This window comes from Pelodiscus sinensis, chromosome 11 (genome assembly GCF_049634645.1).
Source record: "Pelodiscus sinensis isolate JC-2024 chromosome 11, ASM4963464v1, whole genome shotgun sequence".
NCBI lineage: Eukaryota > Metazoa > Chordata > Testudines > Trionychidae > Pelodiscus > Pelodiscus sinensis.
This window is the reverse complement of record NC_134721.1, coordinates 13068771-13096337: the sequence shown is the minus strand read 5'-3', so window position 1 is coordinate 13096337 and position 27567 is coordinate 13068771. Positions and strand designations below refer to the sequence as shown.

Below are 27567 nucleotides of genomic sequence, written 5' to 3'. Positions count from 1 at the left end.
GTTATTTGAAAATCTGCTTTTCTTAGGGAATAACATTAATTTTGAAATACAGCCTCTCCCTGACTTACAAACCACTTACAGACCAAGCAATTGGCCGTAACTCAGTTTGTTCATAAGTCAGACCCCATAGAGTTACACGCAACTGCGCTGTTCATAAGCGCAGATCACGTTCGTAACTCAGGGTCTGCCATTTACAACAGCTTCGGTCGTAAGTTGACTGTTCGCAACTTGAGGACCGGCTGTAGTTATTTTGAAAGTGTTAATGTGGATGCTCCGCTGCTGCTATTTTGATATGAGTGTGTCTTTAAGTTGAGGTAGCATGCCCACATTAACAGAGCCTGTCTCGGACTAATATCAAGGCTCCCCAGTAGTGGGGATGCACTATTTTGATTTTGTTATTTTGGGAGTTATTTCAAATTTAGTTATTTTGAAATAATTTCCCAGTGTAGGCATGTCTTTAAAGAAAAGACAGGTGCACTTGCCCTGAGCGACAATATATGATATCATGTAAGAGATCAGAATCACCTTCAACATTACTGGTATAGTGAAACTTTCTAGTGTGGCACTCTCTGGTCTGGTGACATCAGTGGTCCCACATGATTTTTGGTAGCTGGATGTCCACTTCTCATGGGTGTGGCCAGATTTCCCGTGGTCCCATAAAGTTTGTTTACAGCACCAGTCTTGGTTCTCAATGTCCAGTGCTGTTATTTAGTTCCAATTTCTCTCTAAGTGCTTTCTAAGGATGTGGCTACACAACAGGGTATAACTCAAAATAAGCTATGCAAACTGAGCTATGTCAATTGCGTAGCTTATTTCGAAATTGGGGGCAACTACACAGCACTTATTTTGAAATAGAGCACTCATCCTCTGATTTCCCTTACTCCTCATACAATGAGGGTTACAGGAGTCAGAGTAAGAAGTCCTCCAGCTTGACAGCATTTGGACATTATTTCAAAATAACTGCTTGCTATGTAGACATGGACTAAGCTATTTCGAAACAATGCTAGTTATTTTGAAATAATGTTGCTGTGTAGATGTACCTTAGGAGCCCCAAAAGCAGTGGAAGTATTGCTAATGCTGCTAGACAATGTTGACCTCCCGTGGTACAGCAAATTCTCTAGTTCAGCACCAGTCAAGTCCCAAGGGTGCCAGACAAGAGAGGCTAACCCTGTATTCTTTGAATCTCCCCCATGCCCTTTTCTCTTTTGGGGGCATGCAGCAGTAGTAAGTATAGATTGCACAGCACTCTCATCATCATTATAAGAGCAGTATTCATCTATACAGTGCTAATGACAGCGCAAAGGGTGGTTAGCATTCCAATAGCAATTCTCAAGGTATCAAAGACTCATAGACTCATAGACTTTAGGGTCAGAAGGGACCATTATGATCATCTAGTCTGACCCCCTGCACAGTGCAGGCCACAGAATCTCACCCACCCCTCTTAGAATAATCCTCTCACCTATGTCTCAGATATTGAAGCCTTCAAATACTTTGAAGGCCCCAAGATGCAGAGAATCCTCCAGCTGTGATCTGTACCCCATGTTACAGAGGAAGGCGAAAAACCTCCAGGGTCTCTGCCAATCTACCCTGGAGGAAAATTCCTTCCCGACCCCAAATATGGCGATCAGCTAAACCCTGAGCATGTGGGCAAGACTCACCAGCCAGACACCCAGAAAGTTCTCTATAGTAACTCCTATCATCCCTCCATTGACCTATTTCCCACTGCAAATGAATGGTCAATTAGTTACCAAGATCATGTTCTCAAACCATCCCCTTATCATAGAATCAGAACTGGAAGAGACATCAGAAGGTCATCAAGTCCAGCCCCCTGTTCTAGGCAGGACCAATCCCCAACGAACATTAAGCTTGAACAATCTACTGAGATAGAATTATATAATTTACCAATGAGAAAACATAAGCACAGAGAGATTTGGAACTAACTGAATTCCCACTGAAGTCAAGGGGAGTTATTTTATTGCTTCATTGTCCTGTGAGATACATAAAGGCCACACAAGATGTCTTTGTCAGAGTTGGGAAAGGAACACAGATAATTTAGCTTCTTGTTCAGTGGCAGAAGCACAAGGTTGATTTTCAAAAGACTATTGTGCCAATATGCTGGTAAACCTCACTTAATATAACTTTGTTTCTGTGGCTAGATTCTTCACGTCATCTGAGCTGTGTTTGGAGCAAATATAGGAATGTGGGGCTTTAAGACACTTTTATTTTCCCCAAACTCTAGAATATCTTTCCCTGGAGAAAATCATTGTCAACTGAAAGTGGTCTTATAATGTACTAAGTGCCAAAAGTGCTAAGTCATTCTGAAATCGTTCTGGTCATGTCCCCTACACAAGGAACACAAAGCTGTCCTACTTTGCCAACAATCAGCTCCTCTGTATCTGTTTGCAGAGCATCTCCTGGGTCCATGCAAATAATATGACAAGTAGCAGAGGGGTAGCTGTGTTAGCCTGTATGCGCAAAAATAAGTCCTGAGTCACCTTAAAGACTAATAGATTTACTTAGGCATAAGCTTTTGTGAGAAAGACTCACTTTGTCAGATGCAGGTGACAAAGTGGGGTTTTGCCAACAAAAGCTTATATTATATGGTGCACTTTCATGCATTTTAAGCCACTTTCCATTTTAATAAATCTCCTCTGACTGTCTTAAAAAATATAAAAGCAAAGCAAACACTTTCTTTCATGCAATATTTTATTAATTCAAAGTATCCAGTTTTAAGGTCCTTCTACTAGCAAGGAAGCATAACCACAAATAATGTCAGTTTGGTAAGTTCCTATATCTCTAGTCATATTTCAAGAGTTTACTACATAGCTTCAGAACGCAGCATGCATTGCCTGTGTGGCTGGGCATTTCAATATCAGAAGAGTTGAGATAAATACCAATGCCACTATCATAACACATTTCAACAGAGATAGGAAATATAGCCTTCTATTTAATAGATTTGATCTATTCAGAGATGAGGACTGTAATAACTTAGACATCGGACCTATTATGCACAAAACTGCTGGAGCATATACATGATTGTCTATCAAGATGGTGTATATGTAGTGCCAGTATTATGCATTAGCACTTACTTTGTATAACAGGAATAAATATGCCAAGAATGAACACAGAGCTGACTGAAAATATATACCACAAACACATTTTTATAGTGAACCAATGGACTATTGCTTTCACACAGAACATGTGAGTGGTAGCCAAACACAAACAACAATAAAAAAAACAACAACCCAAGTAGACAATAAAATTTTATTATGGTGATATAACTAAAAGCGTCTTTTTAGATTTTAAGTGTGAGTTTTAAGTTTGCTAGTGGTATCAGTTCATCTTATTACGTGACAGCCGGAGGTCATTTCAAAATCACAGAATGGCAAAGCAGGAACATGTACAGGTTCAACCTCTCAAATCTGGGACTCTCTGGTCTGGTAACACCTGTGGTCCAGCAGGACTACAGAACTTGCTGGACCAGAGTCCCAGCCCTCAACCAGCAGCCACTGGGGAGCCCAGTCTGGAAATCCCGGGCTGCACTAGGAGCAGCAGGCTGGTGACTGGGGATCTGCAGAGCTGAGGATCCCCAGCAGAGCTGGGAGCAGCTAGGGATCCCCAGGGCCATGGATCCCTGGGTGAGTGGGCAGCTGCACAGCTGGTGGCACCAGCAGAACCCAAACCCCGGGGATTTCTGGCCACGCTGGCAGCAACGGCCTGGAGGTGGCCGTGGGTCCCTCCAGGGCTGGGGCTCCCCAAACAGGCTGACAGCATGGAATGGTAGTAGGCTTAGAGGCTGGCAGCAGGGGACATTTCCTGGTCTGGCAAAATCCCTAATTAGGGACTGGACAGGTCTGGAGGATGTTGCAATAGGGAGGTCCAACCTGTACTTCTACAGTATGCAGAAAGCAGTTAGGGTCTGTCTACACTAGCTCGTTAATTTGAGCTAGGTAGGCAAATGAGGGCAACCGGAGTTGCAAATGAAGCCCGGGATTTAAGTATCCCGGGCTTCATTTGCATGTTCCTGGGCACTGCCATTTTTAAATCCCCCTTAGTCTGAACTAACTGCCCGCAGCAGTTAAACGTTAATTCGAACTAACTCCTTCGTTCGAATTAACTGTTACTCCTCGTGGACGCAGGTATTGTTTTGTTGACAAAAATGGACTTTTGTTGACAAAACCGTGTAGTCTGGACAACCCAATATGACTACTAGAGCTGAGAATCATATCCTCTACTCCAAATGTAAATGTAGCCTCAGAGTCTTTGCTACACTCAAGGAAGACTCTAAGGTTATAATCTATTCCATACAAAGAAGAAATATCATACATACGCTTGGAGAAAAAATAATCTAAAAGTTTTAGGTTTATTTATTGGCAAGCTGCAAGAGCTGGGTATTAAGGGGTTGGGCTGCTGTATCTCAGATAACTCCCTAGTACAAATACATAAATACATATAAGTAGTGTTGCCTTATAAAGAAGGAAGATGTTTTGATCCTGGACTAGAGCATCATAAAAAAAACCAGGAGATGTCACAATTTTGAAAATGCAGAATGGAAATTCAATGTTTGTTCTTGAGTTCATGCTCTGCTTTTCTTTAGGGGAATAGGAAACTTTTTATTAAAAGTAGCTATGCGCATGGGGATCAGTATTCATCCTAAAGTTCAGTTTTGCAGAGCAGCCTTAACAGATACATACTTTACCCCCTGAATTTGCCTGCTGCCTCAGTGTGGCTGGAACTTTCACATGGGTGATCTGAAATCAAACATTCAAGGGATATACTGCAGTTAAATATTAAACCTGACATCTTTTATGTTGTGTACAGCAATTGACTTCATGTATTGCTAACCTACTCTGCAGGTGAAAGCAGTCAGGGCAGTTCCATTTCATAGAGATGGCACTGGTTTATTTTATTTTATTTGTGCATCTGAGATTTTTAAAAGAGCATGGAAGTAATTTACATCTCTATTTTATTTTTAAGGACATGTATATGAATGAAGAGTGTAAGAAAGAATCTTGCATTGAGAAAAGGACCAATTCAGTCTTCTGAAAAGGAAATATTAAGGTCATATAGCTATCTAACATGCCTTCTCCACTTCTTTTTGGTCACAGACTGCTTTGGTAGGATTAGTCACTTGTTTCCATACTTTCATCTTTTAATTGGCACTTGTATTGATTTTTATCTGCAGAATTTGCTCTGAGGATAATTGGTCTGTTGACAGTGGTAGTTAGCCAGAGGATACCGCTTGGTATTACGGGCTATTTCTGTTTATTGACTCTTTTTTTATTGGTCCATCTGGTCATCTGGTATATGTTGTTTCTTGTTAGACCATGTTTCTCTTAACCTGTCTGTGCATGTGAGTATTTGCATATCACATAGTCTGATTGATTCCCGCCCCCTCACCTTACTTTTTATTTCAGGGCTTAAAAACAACAACCCTGCTACAAGCCAAATCTCAGCTGAAGTAAATTGGCAGTGGCATAACTTGCTCAATGGAAGTTGCCACAGATGAAGACACCACAGCTGTGACTGGAACCCTTAGATTCTATTTTTTTACTAAGACTTTTCCAGATAGAGACTATGCTTACCCTCCAAGTCTTATTAGGAATACCTGTGTCTGCTATCTACTCCTCTCCCCTATGATTCTCTGAGGGCACATCTACACTACAAGGAAGATTTAAAAAAAGAGTTGCTATTTAAAATACAATATACTGTGTTACAGCGTGTAGAAAGACTATGGAATCTGATTCTCCACTGCCTTGCATCTCGTAAAATCATTTACTCCTGAGCAAAATGTGACAAGAATGTGAATCACAATGTCAACATTATATATTCACCCTCCAGTTGTAAATCACTGACAAGATCCAGGGAAGTGAAGACCTACCATGCGTATCTGAACATATTTGTTGCAAAACTTTAAAAAAGAAGGCTCAAATTCCTAAAGATGTTTAGGGATTTTGGAGTGAGTTAGGCACCTAGATTAGGCATTGAGTTCAGATTCACACAGGGAGTTAGGTACCTAACCACAATTTCCATATCCCCAAATTCTGGCAATTATTTATCTATTTCCCAAGCAAAACACTACTTGAATTAGTTCTGGTCATGGGAGCAGGTCAAATGTACCAGCTATGGTATTGAACATCACAAGTTTCCTGCATCTTCAACACATTGTCCACAAAGCAAATTCTGTTGAATTCTTAGTCTCTACGGTGCCACAGCACTACTCATTGTTTTTAAAGTTACAGACTAACATGGCTACCCCTCTGAGGCTGCTTAGGTATAGATACCCTACTCAGGCCTTGGAATCTGAAAATCTTATGAACTTGATATGAGGGCATTTTCTCTGGAAAGAAGGCAATTACCAATAATGACACTGATCTAATCTTCATTGAAGTCAATGGGATTTCTTTTTCAATGGACATTAAATCAGGCCCAATATGGCTAGATAGGCTAATAGTAATTACACACTTCTTTGACAGGTAACTTTCACAGGTTATTTATGGTGAGAAATAAGTGCTACTTTTTTTTTGCACATTCACTCTTCTGGATTAAAGAAAAAATGGTTATAACTTTTCTTTTAATTCTATAATCTTATCCTAACTCCAATAAAAACTGATTATGAAATCAGAGGATATTGAGAAGTTGGAAATGTTTTCCATTAAGTTTAACTTGATTTTATTTTTAGACAATGTGGTACTTACTGTAGTCCAAATCCTTTTAAGACTATCCAGGGAAACATAAACCCATGCAGTGAGCCATTTTCTGTCAAAATTACATCTGACCTGCATATTTTTGCAATTCTCAGATGCATTATACAGTCAGATCAGGTTGTTCCTTGACCAGTTGTTCACCCCTATGAATTGCATTAGCATTTAACCTGTCAGTTTAAATTACAAAGGTACCAAAGGTTTAGGAAGGTTACAATAGATTCAATCTCCCACAAAAGTGGGAAAGAATAATCTTAAATCATCCATCAATGTGAATGTTATTTTTTTTAGTGACATACATATACTCACCTTCTAGAAACTCCAGTGTTACTGTGTGTAGCATTCTTATTGGATAGACCTTATGCAATGCAGCAAAGTTCTGGATCAGTAATAGAAACGAAAGCAGCATTTATGTGCTATTTGAACTTACACTCTGACTTCATCTTGGCATCATTCTCCCCTCTAGTGTGTCTCCTCTTTTGATGTTAAATTATTTTTCTGTGTAGATTTTATCCCTCATTGCAACAGTAAAGCAACAGGAAGGGGGGGCAAGAGGAGGGTAAGTGGAAGGAGGTGAGGGAGGAATGAGGCACGAGCCCCCGATGGGGAGGACTCGAGTGGCTCTGCAGGCTCCTCGGGGTGGAAGCTCTCCTGCAGGGCCTCCTGGATCCTGACAGCCCCCTGATTGACCCCCCCCCCCCAGATGGCAGCCTGCGGCAAGTACAGCTGGGCTGATGACCGAATGCTGTGATGTGCTGAGTGTGGGCGCTCAGGGCACTCCAAGACAGGACTGCTTTCTGTCCCTTGTTGAGGTAGACAAGCAAGCGGGGAACCCTGAGAACTGTCTGTCCGGGGTGGGGGTCCCATTAAGCAAAGCCCTCGGCTAGCCTGAGGCAGCAGCTCCACACTCTAAGTCCTAACCTGATGCCCTGCCGGCACTGGTTCCAGCCAGCCTTAACTTCGGTTCAGGGTCCACTCAATGTGGACATGCTATTTTGAATTAGCAAAATGCTAATTCGAATTAGTTTTTAGATCTAGATGCATTAATGCGAATTAGCTTAGTTCGAATTAAGTTAGTTCGAATTAGTGCTGTAGTGTAGACATACCCTTAGAGAGGCAGTGCCTTTTGTTGGTATATGCGGGAGGACTGTGCTGTTTCTGAGCTTAAGAAACACAATTTACCTATACCCTCCTCTAGCAAGAGAAATAAATAATATATTGTTATAATTGTAACAATGATATTATAATATGTATTCTGAGAACAGTGAAGAACACAAATAAAAACAGGATCTGGAAATGTGAATATATGAATATATATTGAGTTTTAGCAACAGACAGCTGCTGAAAGGAATATGTCAGTGGATAAATATTTCAGCTTATATATTCTTATGAATTTACAAGAATTTATTAACTGCACCTTGTTAGCTGTGCCATGGTGAATGTTGTTTAATAAGCAAAGGAAATATGTTTAATATAGATTTAGATACACTGAACTTGGTTCATCCCTGACAGAGTGAGTATATGCCGATGGCAGATCCCTGATTCAGCAAGGACTGCTGTCCCCAGGAATAGGGAGTTCATGCTAGAGAGAGTCCAGAAAATGTTTTCATTTAAGCCATCTAGCAAGGGGTTCTATGAGGGGTGGTCATCACTGAAATATACTTTGGCCATCAGTGCAAAGACTCCCCAATGCTCAAGTTACCTTGTCCAGCGCTTCTCCATGGCAAACTCCACCCACCTATAGCAATCACTGCCTTCTAAATCTCACTCATGGAGAAGAGGTTGTATCCTCTTTATGGAATCAAGGTCTCAGACCACTGGGGACCTGCACCAAGCTTTAGCTTCTTGTGTTTTCTGCAACCACCTTGTTCCAGTGAAACCACACATAGAGACCCCCCCATTTATGAAATCCATCAGTATAATTTTTAATCCCCATAAGAAACATTTATATTCATATCTTCAAAAATAGATGAGGATCTTAATTGGATCTGCTATCTATGCTCACAGGAAATAGATCTCAAAAGCAGCCCGTATGAATTCCCACCAAACATTTACAGCCGTGCAGATGTCAAGAAGATGATCTTTACAGTGACAAGAACCCATCAGGTCTTATTGATGTAACCCATGATATTACCACTCTAAAGCAATGACAGATTCCTCTTGAAGTTACACACCAGCCTTTATTAAAGAGAGGAATGGGAATTGTCAAATTTCTGAAGTCTGCTATAATATTCTGAAATTCAGGGTTTGTCTTTACCATGGGGAAATACACCCTACAGAGATGTGATTTCTAAAGTGCACTAACATGTTGCACATTGTTGCATACTAGAGTTCTTTGAGGGGGGGTCATCAAATATGTGGACAAGGGAGATCCAGTGCATATAGTTCACTTGGATTTCCAGAAAGTTTTGGACAAGTTCCCTCACCAAAGGCTCTTAAGCAAAGTAAATTGTCACGGGATGAGAGAGAAGGTTCTTTCAAGGACAGATAACTGGTTAAAAGATAGGAAACAAAGAGTAGGAATAAATGGTCAGTTTGCAGAATGGAGAGAGGTAAATAGTGGTGTTCCCCAGGAGTCCATATTGGAACCAGTCCTATCCAACATATTCATAAATGATCGGCGGAAAGGGGAAATAGTGAGGTGGCAAAGTTTGAAGATGATACAAATCTTATTAAGATAGTATGTGCAAAGCAGGCTGTGAAGAGCTTCAAAAAGATCTCACAAAACAAGATAACTGGGAAAGAAAGTAGCAGATGAAACATGATGTCAAATGCTTCTGCCATCAGCATGAAGGGCCAGGTTCAATATATAGGGGTTCCTCTTCTATCCATCCAACAGAAAGCTGGCTCAAACTGCCACCCAGTAATCTGGGAAATTCACATACCAGCTCTGAGTGCCTCTCAGAGGTATTGCTTTCCCATTCACAAGTAGAGTCTGAGTGTAGAAAGGAGACTTAAAAAAAGGGAGGGAAGCAACTGGGCATTAATTTGGGAAAACACCACAAACAACATTCATAACCAAAAGCCACGAGTAAAAGTCCCACCACAAGTAGGTTGGGCAGTGTCCTTTTCCGCTGAGGTCTTTAGGTCCAGCAATGTGAATGTCCCCTTCTCATGCCCACCCTTTCCTTGCACCCCACTCACAGTTGCTGCCCTTGGTAAAAGCAGACCCAGAGTTCAGAGATGCACCTGCTAAGATCACCTCCCATCCAGAGTTGGGGAAGGTAAAGAAGGATCTTACTCATTCCATTAGTCACTCACCATCTACCTGCTTACTGCTCTTGGCCACTGCCCTGCTGGCCATTCTCTCACCTCTCAGCCACCACCCCGCTGGCCAATTGTCATGTTGTTGTTGCTGACCACTCATTGCATCTCTTCACCACCACCCTGCTGGCTTTCAGTTACCATTCACTTCTTGGCTGTGACTTCTGTCCATCAGTCTCTAATGACTTCAACTCCCAGTAATTTCAGCTATTAGCAAGCAACACAGCTCCAATACAATGAACATAAGAAGCCCCTGATGAGGCCTTTTTTAGCTTGGTTCTTTGAACACTGTGTGTGGAGGGGATGGAAAGGGAACAGGTCAAACCAGTCCAGGCAGAAGAAGCAATATAGCCTCCTGATGAGTATAACCTTCCCTCAGCTCTTATCTTTCATGGAGCGCTGAAAGTCAAGCCCCTGTATTTACAAGATTCTTTTTGCTAACTGTGTGCCCTTTAATTTGGAACAATTTAGCATAGTCCTACTTTTCTGTATCCCCAGAAAATTACCAATATTGGTAACCATATTTCAGCTATCCTTGTATTTAATACCAAAAAAGCTGGTGTTAGGTCACAAATTAAGTTGATACAAATAGCAAATACCCTTCCATCTGCTGAATATCTGACAAATCTAGCAGAGAAGGAGCAAACTGGATTTACATAGACATACCCAGGGTTTCTCTCCCATTTCAGCTAGCTGCAATGGAAACATTCCTTCAGATCCTGCTTATAAATTCAAAGCTGTGGATATTGGAAAACATAATCTCAACTATATGTATAAAACAATGGAGAATAAATTAGCTGTTACAACTCAAGAGACAGATCTTGGTGTTATTGTGGACAATCCTCCAAAATCATTCACCCAATGTGCAGTGGCTGTCAAAAAACTAAACAACGTTAGGAATAAAAAAAATATTGTCTCTATATAAATTCATGGTACAGCTAAGGAGCTGTCTGGTATAGGGAATCCTTCAATGGCATAGTGCCTGTCTCTCAATCCATCTCAGGGTTGTAACCAGAAGAAAGGAATATGGCTGAAACACTGTTGCATTCATATAATCATCAGTTTCTCAAACACCCTTTGGGTTCGGTACTTCTTAATGAAAATTTCTGCTGCTTTGAGGATGGTCTAATTTGAACTGTGGGCTTTATAATTCCATCTCTCCTTTGGTGAATTGCACTAGAGTCAATTTCATTTGATAAAAGTGAGTACCTTTTAAATAAAAGATATTTCCTTCTTATACATTTGGGGGCTTGTCTACATTGGCCCCTTTTCCAGAAGGGGTATGTTAATTTCACGAGTCGTAATAGGGAAATCCGCGGGGGATTTAAATATCCCCCGCGGCATTTAAATAAAAATGTCCACCGCTTTTTTCCGGCTTTTAGAAAAGCCGGAAAAGAGCATCTACACTGGCTCCGATCCTCCGGAAAAAGCGCCCTTTTCCGGAGGATCTTATTCTAGATATATATAAAAGAACCAAATACACTTCATTAATAAAATATTGATCTTCTGGAATTGGAATAGAAAGAATAGCAGTTTGGAAATCATCTCTATCTAAGGTCTAGTAGATATAATTAATAGTGGTAGAGTTATTAAAATATATATTATTAATGACTACATGTTTATTAGTTTGATACAGGCAACTGAAAAGCAGAAAGTCCCAGAACCACAAAGCATTATGTATCTCAGGGTGCATCTACACAGCATCTGCACCCTAAATTCAAAATAGCTTATTTTGAAATGTGGCAAATGAAGTAGGAATAAGATCCTCCGGAAAAGGGCGCTTTTTCTGGAGGATCGGGGCCAGTGTAGACGCTCTTTTCCGGCTTTTCTAAAAGCCGGAAAAAAGCGGCGGACATTTTTATTTAAATGCCGCGGGGGATATTTAAATCCCCTGCGGATTTCCCTATTACGACTCGTGAAATTAACATGCCCCTTCCGGAAAAGGGGCCAATGTAGACGTAGCCTTGGTGAAAATAGAAGGATTCAGGATTGAACTGGGCCAATATCTTTTTTTTAGTGTACTCATGAGCCTCAGTGTATCTAAGCACAATTAGACATATTCTAATTTTCCATCCTGGAAAAGTTAATAAGCAAACAATTTAATGTGAAATAGACAATCTACTATCATCACATATATTGGGAGGATGGTAAAGAAACCAAAAAGCTAAATCAGGAAAATCAAAAGTTGAACAAATAAGAGAGAACCACAGAGAAATCTTCCATACATGTGTGTAGACATCTGTGGTCATAAAATCAGAGACTAGAGCTGAGGATAGCTAAAGCTTAGGTCATAAAATTATATTTTCAAAAAGGATCATAAAACACAATACAGGCATTTCTGTGTGTTTACACATTGAGAGGTTTGGGGCTCAGATTCTTGGCTGAATTAATTAAATTTCAGTTATGTTGCTTCAATGGCATCTCCCATCTCAGAGAAAGATTTTTCTTTGGGGGAATGATGGAGGGGAGCATAGCCACAAATTAATTGTATATTTTAAATGCCCTCGATCCCTTTAATGCAGTTTTCTATTTATTACAAATTTTGAAATCCTGCAATCCCACGGGTATTTGCTATTGATATTCAAAGCAACTGGATGAGATCCTCTAATATGTGTGAATGAGAACAGCTTATTCACATTCAAATGTATTAGAGGCAATTGCCTGAAATAATAATCACATTCTCTTACATTTACTAGAGGCAGCCACTGGAGAGATAGCACTGTTTTGTCAGACAATCCCATATTTCTCCACTATCTGTCGCCAATTGCTTTCTGACAATTGTCATACACATGAGAAAAAAATCACATTAGAGAACTTCGTAGCAGTGTCCTGTCATACTACAGATTGAAAAAAAAGACACAATCAAAGCCTTGTATGCACTGATTTTGGCCACATGTAATATAGAATTTGTCAGTCCCTATACTTTCTTTTTAAAGAAAGATAGGTCTTCATAGCACAGCCAACATTAGTCAGATATTTTCATGGAATTTATCTTCTGTCCTGTTTGTTTCTTGATCAACTCTGGGATGCTTCATAATATTCTTCTATTTGACCTGAAACTAATATTTGTCTTTTCAGAAAGATAGCAATTCATGTGGCCTATGTAAGTCAGGGCAGAGAAGATGGTACTGGATGAAGAATGTTATGAGCTCTCTCCCGGCTAGACATATGGGCTGCGTCTAGACTGGCATGATTTTCCGGAAATACTTTTAACGGAAAAGTTTTTCCATTAAAAGTATTTCCGCAAAAGCGCGTCTAGATTGGCAAGTGCCTCTCCACCACTACAAGGTGATGATCTGTGGAGAGGTTTATCACTATAATCAGGGTATAAATCACTGCTTCCATTACAATTGTCTGGAATGGGAAAGGAATCCTTGGTGTGGTTATGTAAAAACAGTTCATTCCATTTGTTTAGGCCTGCTAGATATTCAACTGTTAGAATGGCGTTTTGCCTATTGTTACCAATTTGGCTGTTGTGGGGTGACAAACTGTTAACACTAAATGCAGGAATTGTAAGATATGCCCACCAATGCTTTCAGGTATTGGGGAATACAGAAAAATCAGAGGCTGCATCTAGACTGGTATTTCCACAAAAGCGAGTCAAGATTGGCACCGATGCTTTTGCGCAAAAATTGCTTTTGCGTAAAGGCATCCGTGGCCAGTCTAGATGCAATTTTGTGCAAGAAAGCCCCGATCGCCATTTTAGCCATCGAGGTTTTTTTGCGCAAAACAATTCTTCCCTGTCTACACTGGACCTCTTGAGCAAGTATTCTTGCACAAGAGGGCTTTTTCCCGAGCAGGAGCGGGAAAGTATGTGTGCAAGAAGCACTGATTTAGTACATTACAAAGTCAGTGTTCTTGCGCAAATTCAAGCAGCCAGTGTAGACAGCTAGCAAGTTTTTGCCAGTCTAGACGCACCCATAGAGAAGGACCTTGTGAGGAGAAGGGTACATTGACCTATACATGTTGTCTGTGGGCCTGATCCTGCAATGTACTCTGCTTTCCAGTCCTGGCACTAAACTGGACTGGGCATTAAGCTGGAGTTGGTTCAACAGGGTTAGCTCCTGGTGGACTGCCGGCACTTTATTTACCTGCAACTCTGCAGATACAACTGCTTGAAGTTCCCATTGTCCATGAATTGCAATTCCTGGCCAATGGAAGCTATGGGAAGTGGTGCCCCAGTCTATGCATCTTCCTTCAGCTCCCATTGGCAGAGAACAATGATCTGCCCATCACTATCCTAGACTGACTACAGCATAGCTGGAAAGCATGGAAGTTCTGTGAGTTTTATCACTATCTTATGAACAAAGCTCACACTGAAGTCAATTTGAGTTGTGCCTGTTTAGAGACTGGATCAGGATATCAGAGAGGCAGAGCCTTCTGTTGGTGCACTGGGGAGGAAATTTCTACTACTGAGATTAGGAAATCCTGTCTGCACATAACCTGCTGTGCCACCAGAGAGAAAGATTGTATTATTTTGGTATGTTTGAGTACAGTGAAGAACACAACAAATAGGATCTAGCAATTCTATTGGCATGCATATATATCAAGTTTTAGCACCAGATAAATGCTGGAAAATATTCTTATATATATAGTTCAGCCCATAACATAAGAGCTGGGAGGCACCAAATGAAATTATTAGGTAGCAGGTTTAAAACTAACAAAAGGAAGTTTTTCTTCATGCAGTGCACAATCAGTTTTTGGAACTCCTTGCCAGAGAAGGTTGTGAAGACAAGGACTTTAACAGGGTTCAACAAAGAACTAGATAAATTCATGGACGTTAGGTCCATCAATGGCTATTAGCCAGAATGGGTAGGGATGGTGTCTCTAGCCTCTGTTTGTCAGGGGATGGAAATGGATGACAGGAGAGGGACCACTTGATGATTACCTGTTCCTGTTCACTCCTTCTGGAACATCTGACATTGGAAGACAAGATACTGAGCTAGATGGACCCTTTGGCCTTTATTGTGTTCTTATGCACTTGTATATTTACAAGAACATATGAACTTTACCATGTTGTCTGCACTATGAAGAACATTGTTAAGTAAGTAAAGGAAAAGATTCATCTAGATTCAGATTACTGGAGTTGAAAATCTGGGTCTGTGAAAGTTTACCTACCTGAGCCAACAGTAACTGCTGAATTGTGGAATTCCTGAACCTCCCTGAGATTCCACAAGAGTTCTGGATATCCCACAAGAGAAGGTAACAATGAAAGGTAGCCTATGTATCACAGAGGACTCTTCAATAGAATCTTCACAGGAGATGCTCCAGATCAGTGGCCCCATTTCTGTGTGAACCATCACTCCTGGGAATTTCATCAGCCTTTTAAGTAGTTACAATTTTCTTTGACCAGCTGGGGGAATGGAGTTTGTGGGCCACTATGTTCAACCATAACATCTCCTTCAGATGAACCTTGGATTACCAGGTTGTTCACCGTCAAGCCAGTGTGAAGAACTGTATATTTTATTATTATTTCTAAAATCATTCCAATCTGCACTAATAGGTCCATAAAATGTATTGTTCTTCCTAGGGAACATACCGCAAATGTGCCATCTAATACCCTGAGAAATACATCTCAGTATCAGAGTGAATTCCTAATGAATGGTACATGTGGCAGAGAAAGAATCTTGACAGTGACAAGAACCATTCAGATCCTATTGATGTAACCCACAATATTACTTTTCTTGAGCAAAGTCAGATTCTGGTAAACTTATAAGCCAGGCTTTATTAAAGAATGCAATGGAGCTGTGAAACTTTGGAAGTCTGCTATAGTCTCTGAACAACCAGAAAGCACTTCTGAGCTCATCCTGCAATGTTTTTTTTCTTGTTTCAATACACAGGTTAAGAAAAGGAATGAAAGATGACATGATTTTTCTTTTCACTTCATCGTTTCAGCTCAACACTAATTCAGCTGAAGGAGAAGCTTCCACCCACGCAAAAGACGAAGAAAGGCCTGAGATGAAATGTTGGCACCATTGAAGTCAATGAAAAATTTGTTAGGCAGTTCAATGGGGCCAGGCTTTCACCCCTGATTTTCATTTACATTATAGCCATAAGCCCCGGTCTTAGAGGCAAGCAAGCCGGGCGGTCACCCAGGCCTGCCATTTTCAAGGGGCTGCCGACAGAGCTGGTCTTAGGGGTGGGCTTGACCTCCCGACTCCTCCCCTCTGATTACTCCCTGACTTTTTTTTTCTTTTTTGCTTGACACATTTTTGTCTGGGTTTTTTTTTTAAAACTACCTGGCCCGGGGCTAATTGGTTAGGACTGGCCCTAGCCATGAGGTGAATATAAGACCCATTTTAAGGCCTATTTGTGGACCCACACTGGTTAGAAGAGGATAATGAAAGCTTCTGGACTCTGTTGGTCTGGGCCTGTTACACCTGGAGCAGATGTCAGGAATACAGAGGGGAGTTAAAAGAGTAGACTCAGCTCGGGTTGGGAGCTGACCAGAAAGGTGAGCAGAGCTCTTCTTTTCTTTTGGTGAGGGAGGCCTGGTTTCAGCTAAAAGCTTGAGACATCTTGCGCGATAAGCCTGTTGGTGGGTGGTAAGACCAGGCCTTGGAAGCTATTTAAAAGGACTGGCTAGAGGAAGACAAGCCATAAACAGACAGGCAGTGTTGAAGACTTCTCAGATGAGAGATGATCCTAGTTTTGAGTTCATATTATCCTTTTTTTGGGGTGGACTTAAGTGAGCTTAAATTGTGATATAGTTGAAGAGTCAGCTCATGGGAGGAAGCAAAGGAGAGGGCTAGAAAAACCAACGGGAGATGTCAGTTAGAGAGAAAGCTCATGCCCAGCGACAGCAGTTAGTCCACTTTTTCCCATGCCCCTTTAAACTCACATGTAAATGAGAATCAGGCAGAAAATTGCTTATATCAAGCAGCCCTTGTATGGCATGTTATCTACTTACGGAGTACAATGCAATAGCCAGTCATAAAGTCAAGCACTGTGGCTAAATAATTTCATGACCTCAAAGTTTGTAAGGCTTGTATGCAAAATAAGCTAATATTGAATCTCATGCTTCAAGGCATACATTCATCAGCTGAAGGTTCCAACGTACAGTAGTGTATAATTGGCGTTGTGTAGTGTTATGGATATGGTTCACCTTCCTTTGGAGTATTGCTATTGGGTCATTGCCAAAGGTTTCATGATACTAGACAGGACGACTAACCCAGATAAGTCTGGTACTTTATTGCAGGTCATATGACCCTGTGATAATCTAATTGGACTGTTAATCAAATGAACTGGTCTAATCCAAAAATAAATGTTAAGAAAGTCCTAGGACCAGATTAATAATAGCCATGGGGACGTTATGTATCACATTAATAGGTCAATGTGGCATAGCAGGGACTTCTTTCTTCTGTCATGATCCCAGCTGCAGTGTTAGCTTCTTCCGGATGCTGGTAGTCTACATAAATTAGATGCTGCTCCAATTTACTCTGTGTGATAGCTCATGACTAGGAGTATGTGGGTCAGAGAGCTCCCTGTACTTCCTTCTCATCGCTGGCAATTTTAAAGCTAAGATTGGCTGTTTTTTTTTCTAAAAAAATATATGCTCTAGTTCAACCAAATTAATTCATAGAAGTCCTATGGCCTGTTGCATAGGGAACCACACTAGATGATCACAAGGGACCCTTCTGGCTTGATAATCCCTGCTTTACACTTGTTAGTTGCAGCGAAGAATTTGGATTTTATCAAGAATGTATTGCATACACCATTAGTGGCAAAAAGGCCTGACACCTCTGCTTGTTTCAATGGGTGATCCGATAATCTTGTAGATTTCCTCTGATGAGTTTCAAACATAATGACGGCAAGTTGCTGAGATCCTCTGTGCATGTCTGTGTGTGTGAGTGTACATGCCATACGTCTACCCTATTCATTTGCTGTTCAGGCAGTCCAAATGCATTAGAGGTAATTGACTGAAATAAATGCACTCAAAATGTTTTGAAGATGCCACTAGGAATAACACTGTCTGTACTCAAATATTTCTTTATTTTCTGTTAGGAAATTTCTGATTATTATCAAAAAGCCAATCACACCAGAGATGTGGTGTGCAGGCTTCTTGAAAACAAACAAACAAAGCACATGCATGCATTAAATTAGCGACAATTCGTAATTTGTGTTAGTTCCTCCATATTCTGCACAGCTCTAGCCTGGATGCATGTACCTGGATGCAGGGAGATCCTAAACACTCAAGTCTCCAACATAGCTTCCTGGAACAAACCAGGATTTTAAATGGTACACATATGACTATGTGTACCAGGCATGGCCAACCTAAACCTGAGAAGGAGCTAGAATTTACCAATTCACATTGCCAAAGAGCAACAGTTGTGTGTCACCAGCCCTGATCATCTCCCCTCCACCATTCTCAGTACATCCTGCCCACTAGCAACCCCACTGGTCAGGCCTCCTTCTCCTTTTCCTCCCACCCACCATGATCAGTTCTTTCTCAGTGGGAGACACTGGAGGGGGGAAGCATGCGTGTGACAGGCTCAGTGAAGAGGGAAGGAAGTGGCAGGATCCTAGGGGGAAAGGGTGGAGGGGGACAGTGCCCAGGGCAGAGCTGGGGGTGGAACAGTGAGCACCCTCCGGCCCAGTGGAAAGTTGGCACCTGTAGTTCCAGCCCTGAATTTGGTGACTATGTAAGGAGCTGAATATTAACTTCTGAAGAACCTCATGTGGCTCTGAGCCACAGATTGGCCACCTCTGCCTGTGCTATGCTGAGTGCTTTCTATAAGAAACAGAGAGCAGTCAGTAATTTGAGGCAGGGCCTCAGCATTTTGTGGGTTCGCTCTCTGAGGAGAAAACAACGTATGCCTCTCTTAGGGACATATAAGTGCCAGAATACCATGTGTACGTGAGCCTGAATAAGACTTTGTAAGCTCAAATATCTGCTAACTCCCTAACAGAATGGAGAATCTCTCTCAAATAAGGTAGAAGTAATATAATTCTAAAGGAAGTAAAGTGATCTGAAATACATACTCAAATGGGTGCATTTTAAATCATCAAATACATAAAACAGACTATGTCATCCATATAGCTGATTCTTCCATCACTTTAATTCTTTAAATCACTGCTGGATGTCTTTGCACATGAGGTGTTTTGCTTTCACCCAAAAATTATAGATTTGATGAAGTAATTACTGAGTGAATTTGCATGGCATATGGTATGATAGAAGTTTATAAAGGGTGATTTGTGAAAGTTCCTGTTAGCCTTAAAATCTATGAATATTTAAATACATTCTAGCATACAATTCTGCAAGATGCTAAGGGCCCTCAAACTGCATTACCTAAAGCACTCTACTTGGTAAGGTCCTTGAGCCAGGGATGATATCTTTCCTTACCTACTGTGGAGGGTCAAGCACATTAGATGAAATCCTAGCTCCCTCCTAAGTTAATAGAAGTCGTTCCATTGACATAAATGGGAACAGGATTTCATCCACTGTTGGAGTTCAAAAAATAAAAGTAAAATTACTCCTGTCTGTAATTGCCTTGCTACAAAACAGTCTTTTCTTTATATCAAAAGCAATAAAGCATCAGAAAATATGCAAAATAAATAGAGCTTAAGAGCTCTCTGAACTGCAGTGTCGAAGAGAACAAGTAGCTATTCTGAACTCCTGGGACATTTAAGAAAACTCCTTCACACAGGCAGACTCTTGAGCTATGTAAGACTATTTGTCTTGCAAATCTATTCCTGCACAGGATAAATGACTTTTCTATTTGTTGTTAAAATAGCAGATAACCAATATTGACCTCTGTCCTTCATGTAAGGATAAAAATAACAGGTCAGGTACTGCCTGACATGGCATTGAAAATAAAATAGTTCTTGGCAGATTCCGTATCTTTTGCCTCCCTGGCTCCCATTTACAATGCTGACACTCTCTCACCTAATTAATATCTAAAGAATGACCCCAAATTATATTACACCCTTTAATATTTATACTATTCTTTAATAGTACATAATATTTAATAATATAATATTCTTTATTATATTGACAAATATAAAATCATATCTCCCCATTCTACCATATTATTTCTGGTCTTTAATATGTGTGTATGTATTTTATATATGTTATACACATTTTTTTAGTAAATATTGTTATGGACTAGTTATTCTAACCTTAGTCTCTTCAAAAATGGTGAGTATATATAATGTGTAGTAAAAGAGGTAGATCAAATTAACCAATCTACATATTAGCTTTACTCTGAAATCTAATGATATTCTTGTGGCTAAATGTGCTCATTCCATACATAACATGTTAAAAATATTTGAGTTATTCCTATCACATTAAGGCTATGTCTAGATTGCAAGCCTCTTTCGAAAGAGAGCGTCTAGACTGCACTTTGAACTTTCGAAAAAGCGGCTTGCTTTTTCGAAAGAAAGCATCCAGTGAGTCTGGATGCTCTCTTTTGAAGAAGCCCTATTTACATTGAAGAACGCCTTCTTTCGAAAGAGGAACTTTCGAAAGAAGGCGTTCTTCCTTGTGAAATGAGGTTTACCGCCATCGAAAGAAAAGCTGCGTTCTTTCGATTTAATTTCGAAAGAACGCGGCTTGAGTCTGGACGCAGGGGAAGTTTTTTCGGAAAAAGGCTACTTTTCCCGAAAAAACCCCTGAGTCTGGACACAGCCTAAGGGAACAGACTCTTGCAGGGCCACAGCTGCTAACTAAACATACACTTCCAATGTTGAAAAAGAGAAATATTGTGAACTACTTTTGTGACCTTTGCATGATGTCTTGTAGCCATATGCAGAAGGCAATGGTATTCACATTTTGAAATGTCAATTTCTTTTAAAAAAATCAAATATTGACCCCCAAAATTGGAAGTTTTTCTAAGTTTTCAAATGCCCTCCTCATCCTTGTTTTTCAACTGGCTCTAACTATAATAAACATCTTAGCTTGTATGGTGTCCCTCTGCTCAGACTTTCCTGACAGACAAGTGGGGGAAAGGGAACATCTGCCCTGGAGCTCGATGATACAAAAATGCCCAGACCTCCCAGCTGCCACTGTTTCTATTATGGCTACCTGTGGGAGGCACAGCATTCTCCAGATGCCCTGAGCCTACCTGGAGAAAGCTAGCCCCAGGCCTGTCTTTCCCACCCACGGTTCCGCTCCTTCCAGGGTAGCGGAACAAGGTCCCCCACCAACCTTGCCCAGCGAGGCTTTTGGCTCCACTGCCCTACCCTTTAGCAGAGAGAACACAATCGCTCATCAGAGTCACAGCACTGAAGTTCCAATTAGCTACTGGGTGCAACACAATGACAATTATAAAAGCCTGATTAGTCACAGATTTATTACAAAGTCAAAGGTGCACATATCACACATTTCTGATAGAACAGCCAAACTTTTTATTTTATTTTAGTGATGTGCCACAGTTCTTATTAACTTTCTGGTGTGCTTGTTGTAGAAACATGACAACAATGACAGCCCAGCCCAGTTCTTCCTCTTTTGATGTATTCTCATATATTGTTTATGTACACATAACACAAGTACATGGTAACAACAGTGGATTTAGCCAACACTTGTATAATTGGTATGCTGAGATCATTGCAGACAGCATCTCTCCAGTTTCTGGTCCATAGGGGATATGAAGCCTAGGCTGCCATTTTAATGAAATATCCTGAATGAACTAAATCCAGCTAAGTAAGAAATAAGTTTTTTCCCGAGCCAAAGAGACCACAAGAAAAAATAATAACTGCAACTGAACTGATTAATATTTATAGTAGCACAATTTTTGTTATCTGTCACTGTAGAATTCAAATTCTATTGCTAAATCTTTGGATGAAATCCTGACTCCAGTGAAGTCAAAAGCAAAACTCCTATTGACTTCAGGGGGACTAGGATTTCATTCTGTCTCATGAGGTGTGTGTGTGTGTGTGTGTGTGTGTGTGTGTGTGTGTGTGTGTGTGTGTGTGTGTGTGTGTGTGTGTGTGTGTGTATACATGCACTCATTTTTCCTTTTCCCTGCATCACACTAGTCTTTCTTAAGGGAACAGCCTCCTTTTTCTCTCGCACACAACCTGCTCCTAATTTCCTCCAAGCTGACAAAGTAAACTCATGAAAAACTTGGCTCAGTCAAAATGCACTGTAATTCCAAACAGAGATTACAAATCTAACTATATAGACTAGGTTTGGATTCATTCACCCAACTAGTCAACTAGTTTTGAAAACCCTTTGGAGCAGCAGCATGTCTTCCTCTGAATTTGTGGACCACCTTGTACAACAGAGCTTTAATGTAAACACTAAATGATAAGAGTAATATTAATCAATGTCCAGCAGTGAAAGGTTCTGAATGACCTCACCTCTGGTTGGCTTTACTATTTAAATGAAATTAAGGAGGTCACGGCGGTGATCAGATGGTTAATACCCTGTTCTGCCTTGAGATTGAGTTTGTTGCTAATAACCTGATCTTCCAATATGTTTTCAAATTCCATTAGAGCTACCAAATGTTAGGGAACTCAGCGTCTCAAAAGGAAGTCTTCTATAACACTCTGAAATGCTGTTTTTGACTACGTAGCATTAAGAGATTTATGAGAAAACCATTGTGACAGATAGAGTAATTTCATGTAATATCCTGGACAAGACTTAATGAATTAAATTAAGCATTGCTGAATTACTTTTGAGTAGTTTATTGATACATTAATATTAAAGAAACTATGTATTATTGTAAGAGTGTCCGGAATTTCTTAGCGGAGGAGACATAACTAATGTAAACTGTATGTAGTGCTACTGACTCTCCTGAACAATTGGTCAGACAAGAGAGAATGTTTGGGATAAACAAATTTGAGGATGTTTCCTAGAAAATATTGGAGAGGTGGGACTGTAAATATCTGTCTTCATACCCAATCCTTTGAAGATATAGCCTGAGGAGAAACTCATTGTCTATGATTTACCTATTCCAGGTCAAAGACTCAGGCTGTATGGAAGGAGGCCAACACAGTTTTTATGAGTATTGTTCTCATTCCGTGCAAAAGCTGTTGTGATATTGCAGTCACAGAAAACCACTTCTGAGTGTGCGATATTATCTGATTAAAATCTGGCCTTGTTGATCATTGTTATATAATTGAAAACATTCTTGTACAAAGTGTATCAAGCAAGGTGTCTGTAGAATGGGTATGATCTGCTGAATAAGATTATGCTGTGTCTATGCATGAACCATTTTTGTATTTGAAGTTATAGTATTGGCTCCATATCTGAATTTCAATTTTTTTTGTAACTCTGAAATTGTATTTAGCCTGCACATCTTGAAGGGACTCTTCAAGTTGAATGGCCTTTCAAAAGAATACTAAACTCATTGTGGAAAATGCCCACCTACACTCAGTACACTTTCCTGTGAATGTTCCTGTCTGGGGTAGAGGTAATGGCTCCTGCTTTAACTAAACGAAATAATCCATGGACATGGGACTTGCCCATGTAACTCCAAAGACCATTTTGCTGCTGTGGATTTTCGCAGTGAGAGTAGTGGATTTCCCTTCACTTGAAAGAAGCTATAAAAGGCATTTCCATTTTACCTCTTTCCTGCTTAATCCTCTGAACCATGAATTCCCCAGCAAGTCAAACTGCTTCAGCACCACAGGTTTGCCTTCCTTTCTCAAGCACTATCACCCACAGTTAAGCTACCACACAACTCTTACTAAGCAAGCACATGCCTTCTTAAGGTGAAAGCATTACAGAGGACACATATTAAAACAATGAAAACTTAAACATGTTAATACGCTTATTGGAGATCACCATATCTTCAATAAGAGCAAGTGAAAAGTGCTTCAAACTCCTTTATAATTGTGTCTCTGTGGGTCACAACAGAGAATACCAAATTTAGGATAAACTTCTGAGAAACAGCCAAACACATCCCAAACCAGATAGTTAACCTTCCATAACAAACCAAATCAGCAACAAAATTTAACTTCTGTTTCACTATACTGGCTAATGAGAAGTCAGAAAATCAGTTTCCTTAGGCATGCCAGTCGTTGTGTAACCAACAAAAACATTAAACTTAATGATAGGTTTTTAAAAAAACAATTTAATCAAATAAAAGTTTTTCGGCTCCCAAAAGACTAGCCACATACCCAGGTAAATATATATCTCTGAATTTATTCAGTAATCATACTGCTGCCAATCCTTTAGTATAGAAAGAAAGAAAGAAAGAAAGAAAGAAAGAAAGAAAGAAAGAAAGAAAGAAAGAAAGAAAGAAAGAAAGAAAGAAAGAAAGAAAGACATGAGAGTTAATATAGGTTAAAGGAATTAAATACATACAATAAATGTAATGTTCTTGGATCAGGCTTCTAGTAGTGATGAAATAGACTTCTGGCTTGTTAAGACTCTGGTTGAATCCAAATCATTGGAATGTCCTCAGTTCCCTCCCTTGGGTAGAGCTGTGAATCCTGCAATTGGATAGTGGGAGAAAAAATTCTCTACTTAATCCACACCTATCAGGACTGTTTTAAGTAGATAAAACACATGTTGATGCCTTAATGTTTAGGAATGTTTTGTCTTTCCTTTCTGCTCTTGTCTAACCATAAAAAGCAGGAAAAGAATGCTCTGTGTGTTCTTTGATCTATCCCTCAGCCAACAGATCACTAAAGCTATCTCTGAAAAATAATACTATTTTGAAAGCAATACAAACTCTTGAAGAACTACTAAAATGTTTGCTTGATACATTTTTCTTCATTCCTATACTCATACAAAGTGCATGTATTTTCACGTTCCATTGAACATTAAGAGATAGTGAGAATTTCCATAAGAAAGCTGTTATTATGTTGTTCTCTTTGCTGAAGTGATGATTGCTATGACTTTTCAAAGCACAAAGTCAAAATCTCAGTAATTCTCTCATGAATGATGATGAGTAAGGATTCCAAATTAATAAAAAAGTTGATATGCCATTAATTGGAGACTTCTGCATATTTTATTCTTAATAGAATGAAATGTAATCCCTGGAAGTATTCTTCAAACTCTTAACATGATTCTCTAGGCCAGATTGATGTTGGTAGTAGTGGTGTCAATCTGGAGTAAATCCATTATATCAGTGGATTTACACCAGCAGATCTAAGATAAGAATATGCTCCCATTTTTCCAAAGTTTGAACCACAGCTATAACTTTCTCTTTATTCCATGTCTGAGTCAGCAAAGGTTCCCCTATTTTTACACTCCTCATTATGCATGTTCAATCTCAGGTGGACTTTGAAATGAGAGGAATGGGGGTTCCTGGATTGAATGTGTGTATAGATCAGGGGTGGGGAACCTAAGGTTTGCCTGGATCCAGACCCTGAGGCTCAGGGCTCCCCCTCAGCATTTAGGAGCCCGTGCTGGTGCTCCAACCCCTTTTCCCCCATGGTGCCAGAGAACACAAAATCTACTAACCTGGTCCAGACTTATTTTTCTGTGGGTCAGCAGCCCTTAGCCCAAAAAAGGTTTCCCACCTCTGGTATAGATAGATATAGTGGAAGCCCATTTTCTCGTTCAGATTCAAAAGGAGCCTTTATAATAAATCAGAGTGAATAACCGACTATTTCTTTTGGTTCAGAGGCTGAACTGAAAAATAAAAAACAAAAACAACAAAATAACTTTGGGTCAACACAGAGAACAATGTTGTAGCTTTATCTCAACAAAAACAATCATTTGCTTTGCGTTTAACATTTTAAAATTAAAACTAGCTGGATTTCAAAACAAACATTGTTTCAAAAATAAGAAGAAAATACTTAATTTAGCAAATGCCAAAATGAAATGTTTTGACTTCTTAGGAATTTTTTCTCCCTTTTTGACAGTGCATGATCCAAAACTGACTTGCCTCAGGGAGAAACAGGAAAACAGAAATGAATGTGAGCATTGTTCTCCTCCCTTCCATCCCTGCTCCTTGGCTAGGGGCGGGGTTGTTGGATGTTTTGGCTTGACCTCCCACACCAAATAATTCCTCTAGACCAGTGTGGAGATAAAAAATGTCAGTGTCAGGAGCTGCAGTGACTTTCTTGTGGGTTGAAATCACTGATTTGTGAGGGCCAGATGGCCCTTTCACAGAAACTTTGGAGTGCGGGGGAGGGACCCTAAGTTGTGATGTCCATAAGGTTTTCTTTGGGCAGGGTTTTAGAGGCTCCACCACACAAAGACAGAGAGTTGGAGAGTTTTCCTTTTCCCCTGGATTGTCCAGGAGTTAGCAGCAGCTGGGAGTATAGATTCCAGGAGTCATATTGCTATAGCTGCACTATCAGACTAGGATGGCGTGGTGGATTTTATGTTTCCTACTGCTCAGAAATTAGAGGCAGGCAAATGAACTCTATAGAGGAATCTGATTTAGTTAGAAGGCTCTTAGGCTCAATTTTTGAATGCTGCTGGAGACTCTGGAACATAAGGAATATTTCGTAGTTCCTCCCTCTCCATGTGTAGACCACTGTATGATAAATATGACATGATATGATAAATAGCAAAGATGTATTATATGTTCATGGGCATTATTATGAGAATGTGTTTACATTTCTAAAGATCATTGTGACCAGAAACTGTGGCACTGAAAACCGCTATAGAAGCTACAATGACAAAGAATATAATAATATATTTAATATGAATTAGATAGGGGAGATTCTGGCTTAGTCTGGTCCATGTCTGGAATTGTTGGCAGAGAGCCATAACATTAGAGAGATGTGTGGTGATCCAAGTGGTAACAATGCAAAGTGGTTGCAACTTCACCTACGGGGGTACAAATGGGCAACAAAGGAAGTTCTGGTAGCATAGCATCTGTGGAGGGAAAGCTGTGCTTTCTTCCCTCCCCCTCTTGGGGTAACGTAACATATGTCTACACTATGGGACAAAGTCATATTAAAATACACAACTTCAGCTATATTAATTGTATAGCTGAAGTCGAAGTAGCTTAACTCGGCTTTTGGTGTTGTCTACACCTCAGGAAGTTAATGGAAGAGTGTTCTTCCTTCAACTTCCCTTACTCCTTATAAAAGCAGGATTACCAGCATCGACCAAAGGGCCCTTCTCACTTCAAATTAGCTGTCTTTACTAGACTGCCAATTTGAACCCTGGAAGATCAACAGCAGCAACTTCGATCTTCCTCTGTAGTGTAATCATACCCTCAGCGATAAAGAGAAATTCACCCTGCTCTTTACAAGGGAGCCTCTTCGTAGGGTACAAGGTATTTACTCCTCTAAAGGCTATGTCTACACTATGCACTTTGCCAGAAGAGGCAATGCAAATGAAATGCGGATTAGCACTTCATTTGCACAATCTCTTCCAATCCGTTTTTGTGCAAAAACAATCAGTGTGGACATTTCCTTTTTGCGCAAAACCTCCCTTTTGCTTAAAATCCTTATGCCTACTCTGGAAAGAGATTATTCAAATGAATCGCAAGAAAATGTTAATCCGCACTTTATTTGCATTGCCTCTTCTGGCAAAGCACATAGTGTAGACATAGCCTAAGAGCCTCTGTATTTCTTCCAATCTTTAACAATCACGTAGAAATATACTCTTGACATCTTGGAACAATCATTTTCCAACTGGTGGTAGCTTAAGATGTTGATTTAGTCTCCTTTGAATACACTGATGTTTTCTGTCTCTTCAAACTGTGAACATTATGGACAATTATTAAGTATATAATGCTATTCT

At 40.1% G+C, this 27567-nt stretch overlaps 1 long non-coding RNA gene across 1 annotated transcript in view; it reads right to left on the bottom strand.

Moving 5' to 3' along the window:
- LOC142831006 (uncharacterized) overlaps positions 1-27567 on the bottom strand; it is a 121582-nt gene that overhangs the window by 43239 nt on the left and 50776 nt on the right. Inside the window, exons 2-3 of the long non-coding RNA XR_012906591.1 lie at positions 25324-25494; positions 24220-24347 (exon numbers count right to left, since the gene is read on the bottom strand). This is a non-coding gene — a long non-coding RNA (uncharacterized LOC142831006). The remainder of the gene's footprint in view (positions 1-24219; positions 24348-25323; positions 25495-27567) is intronic.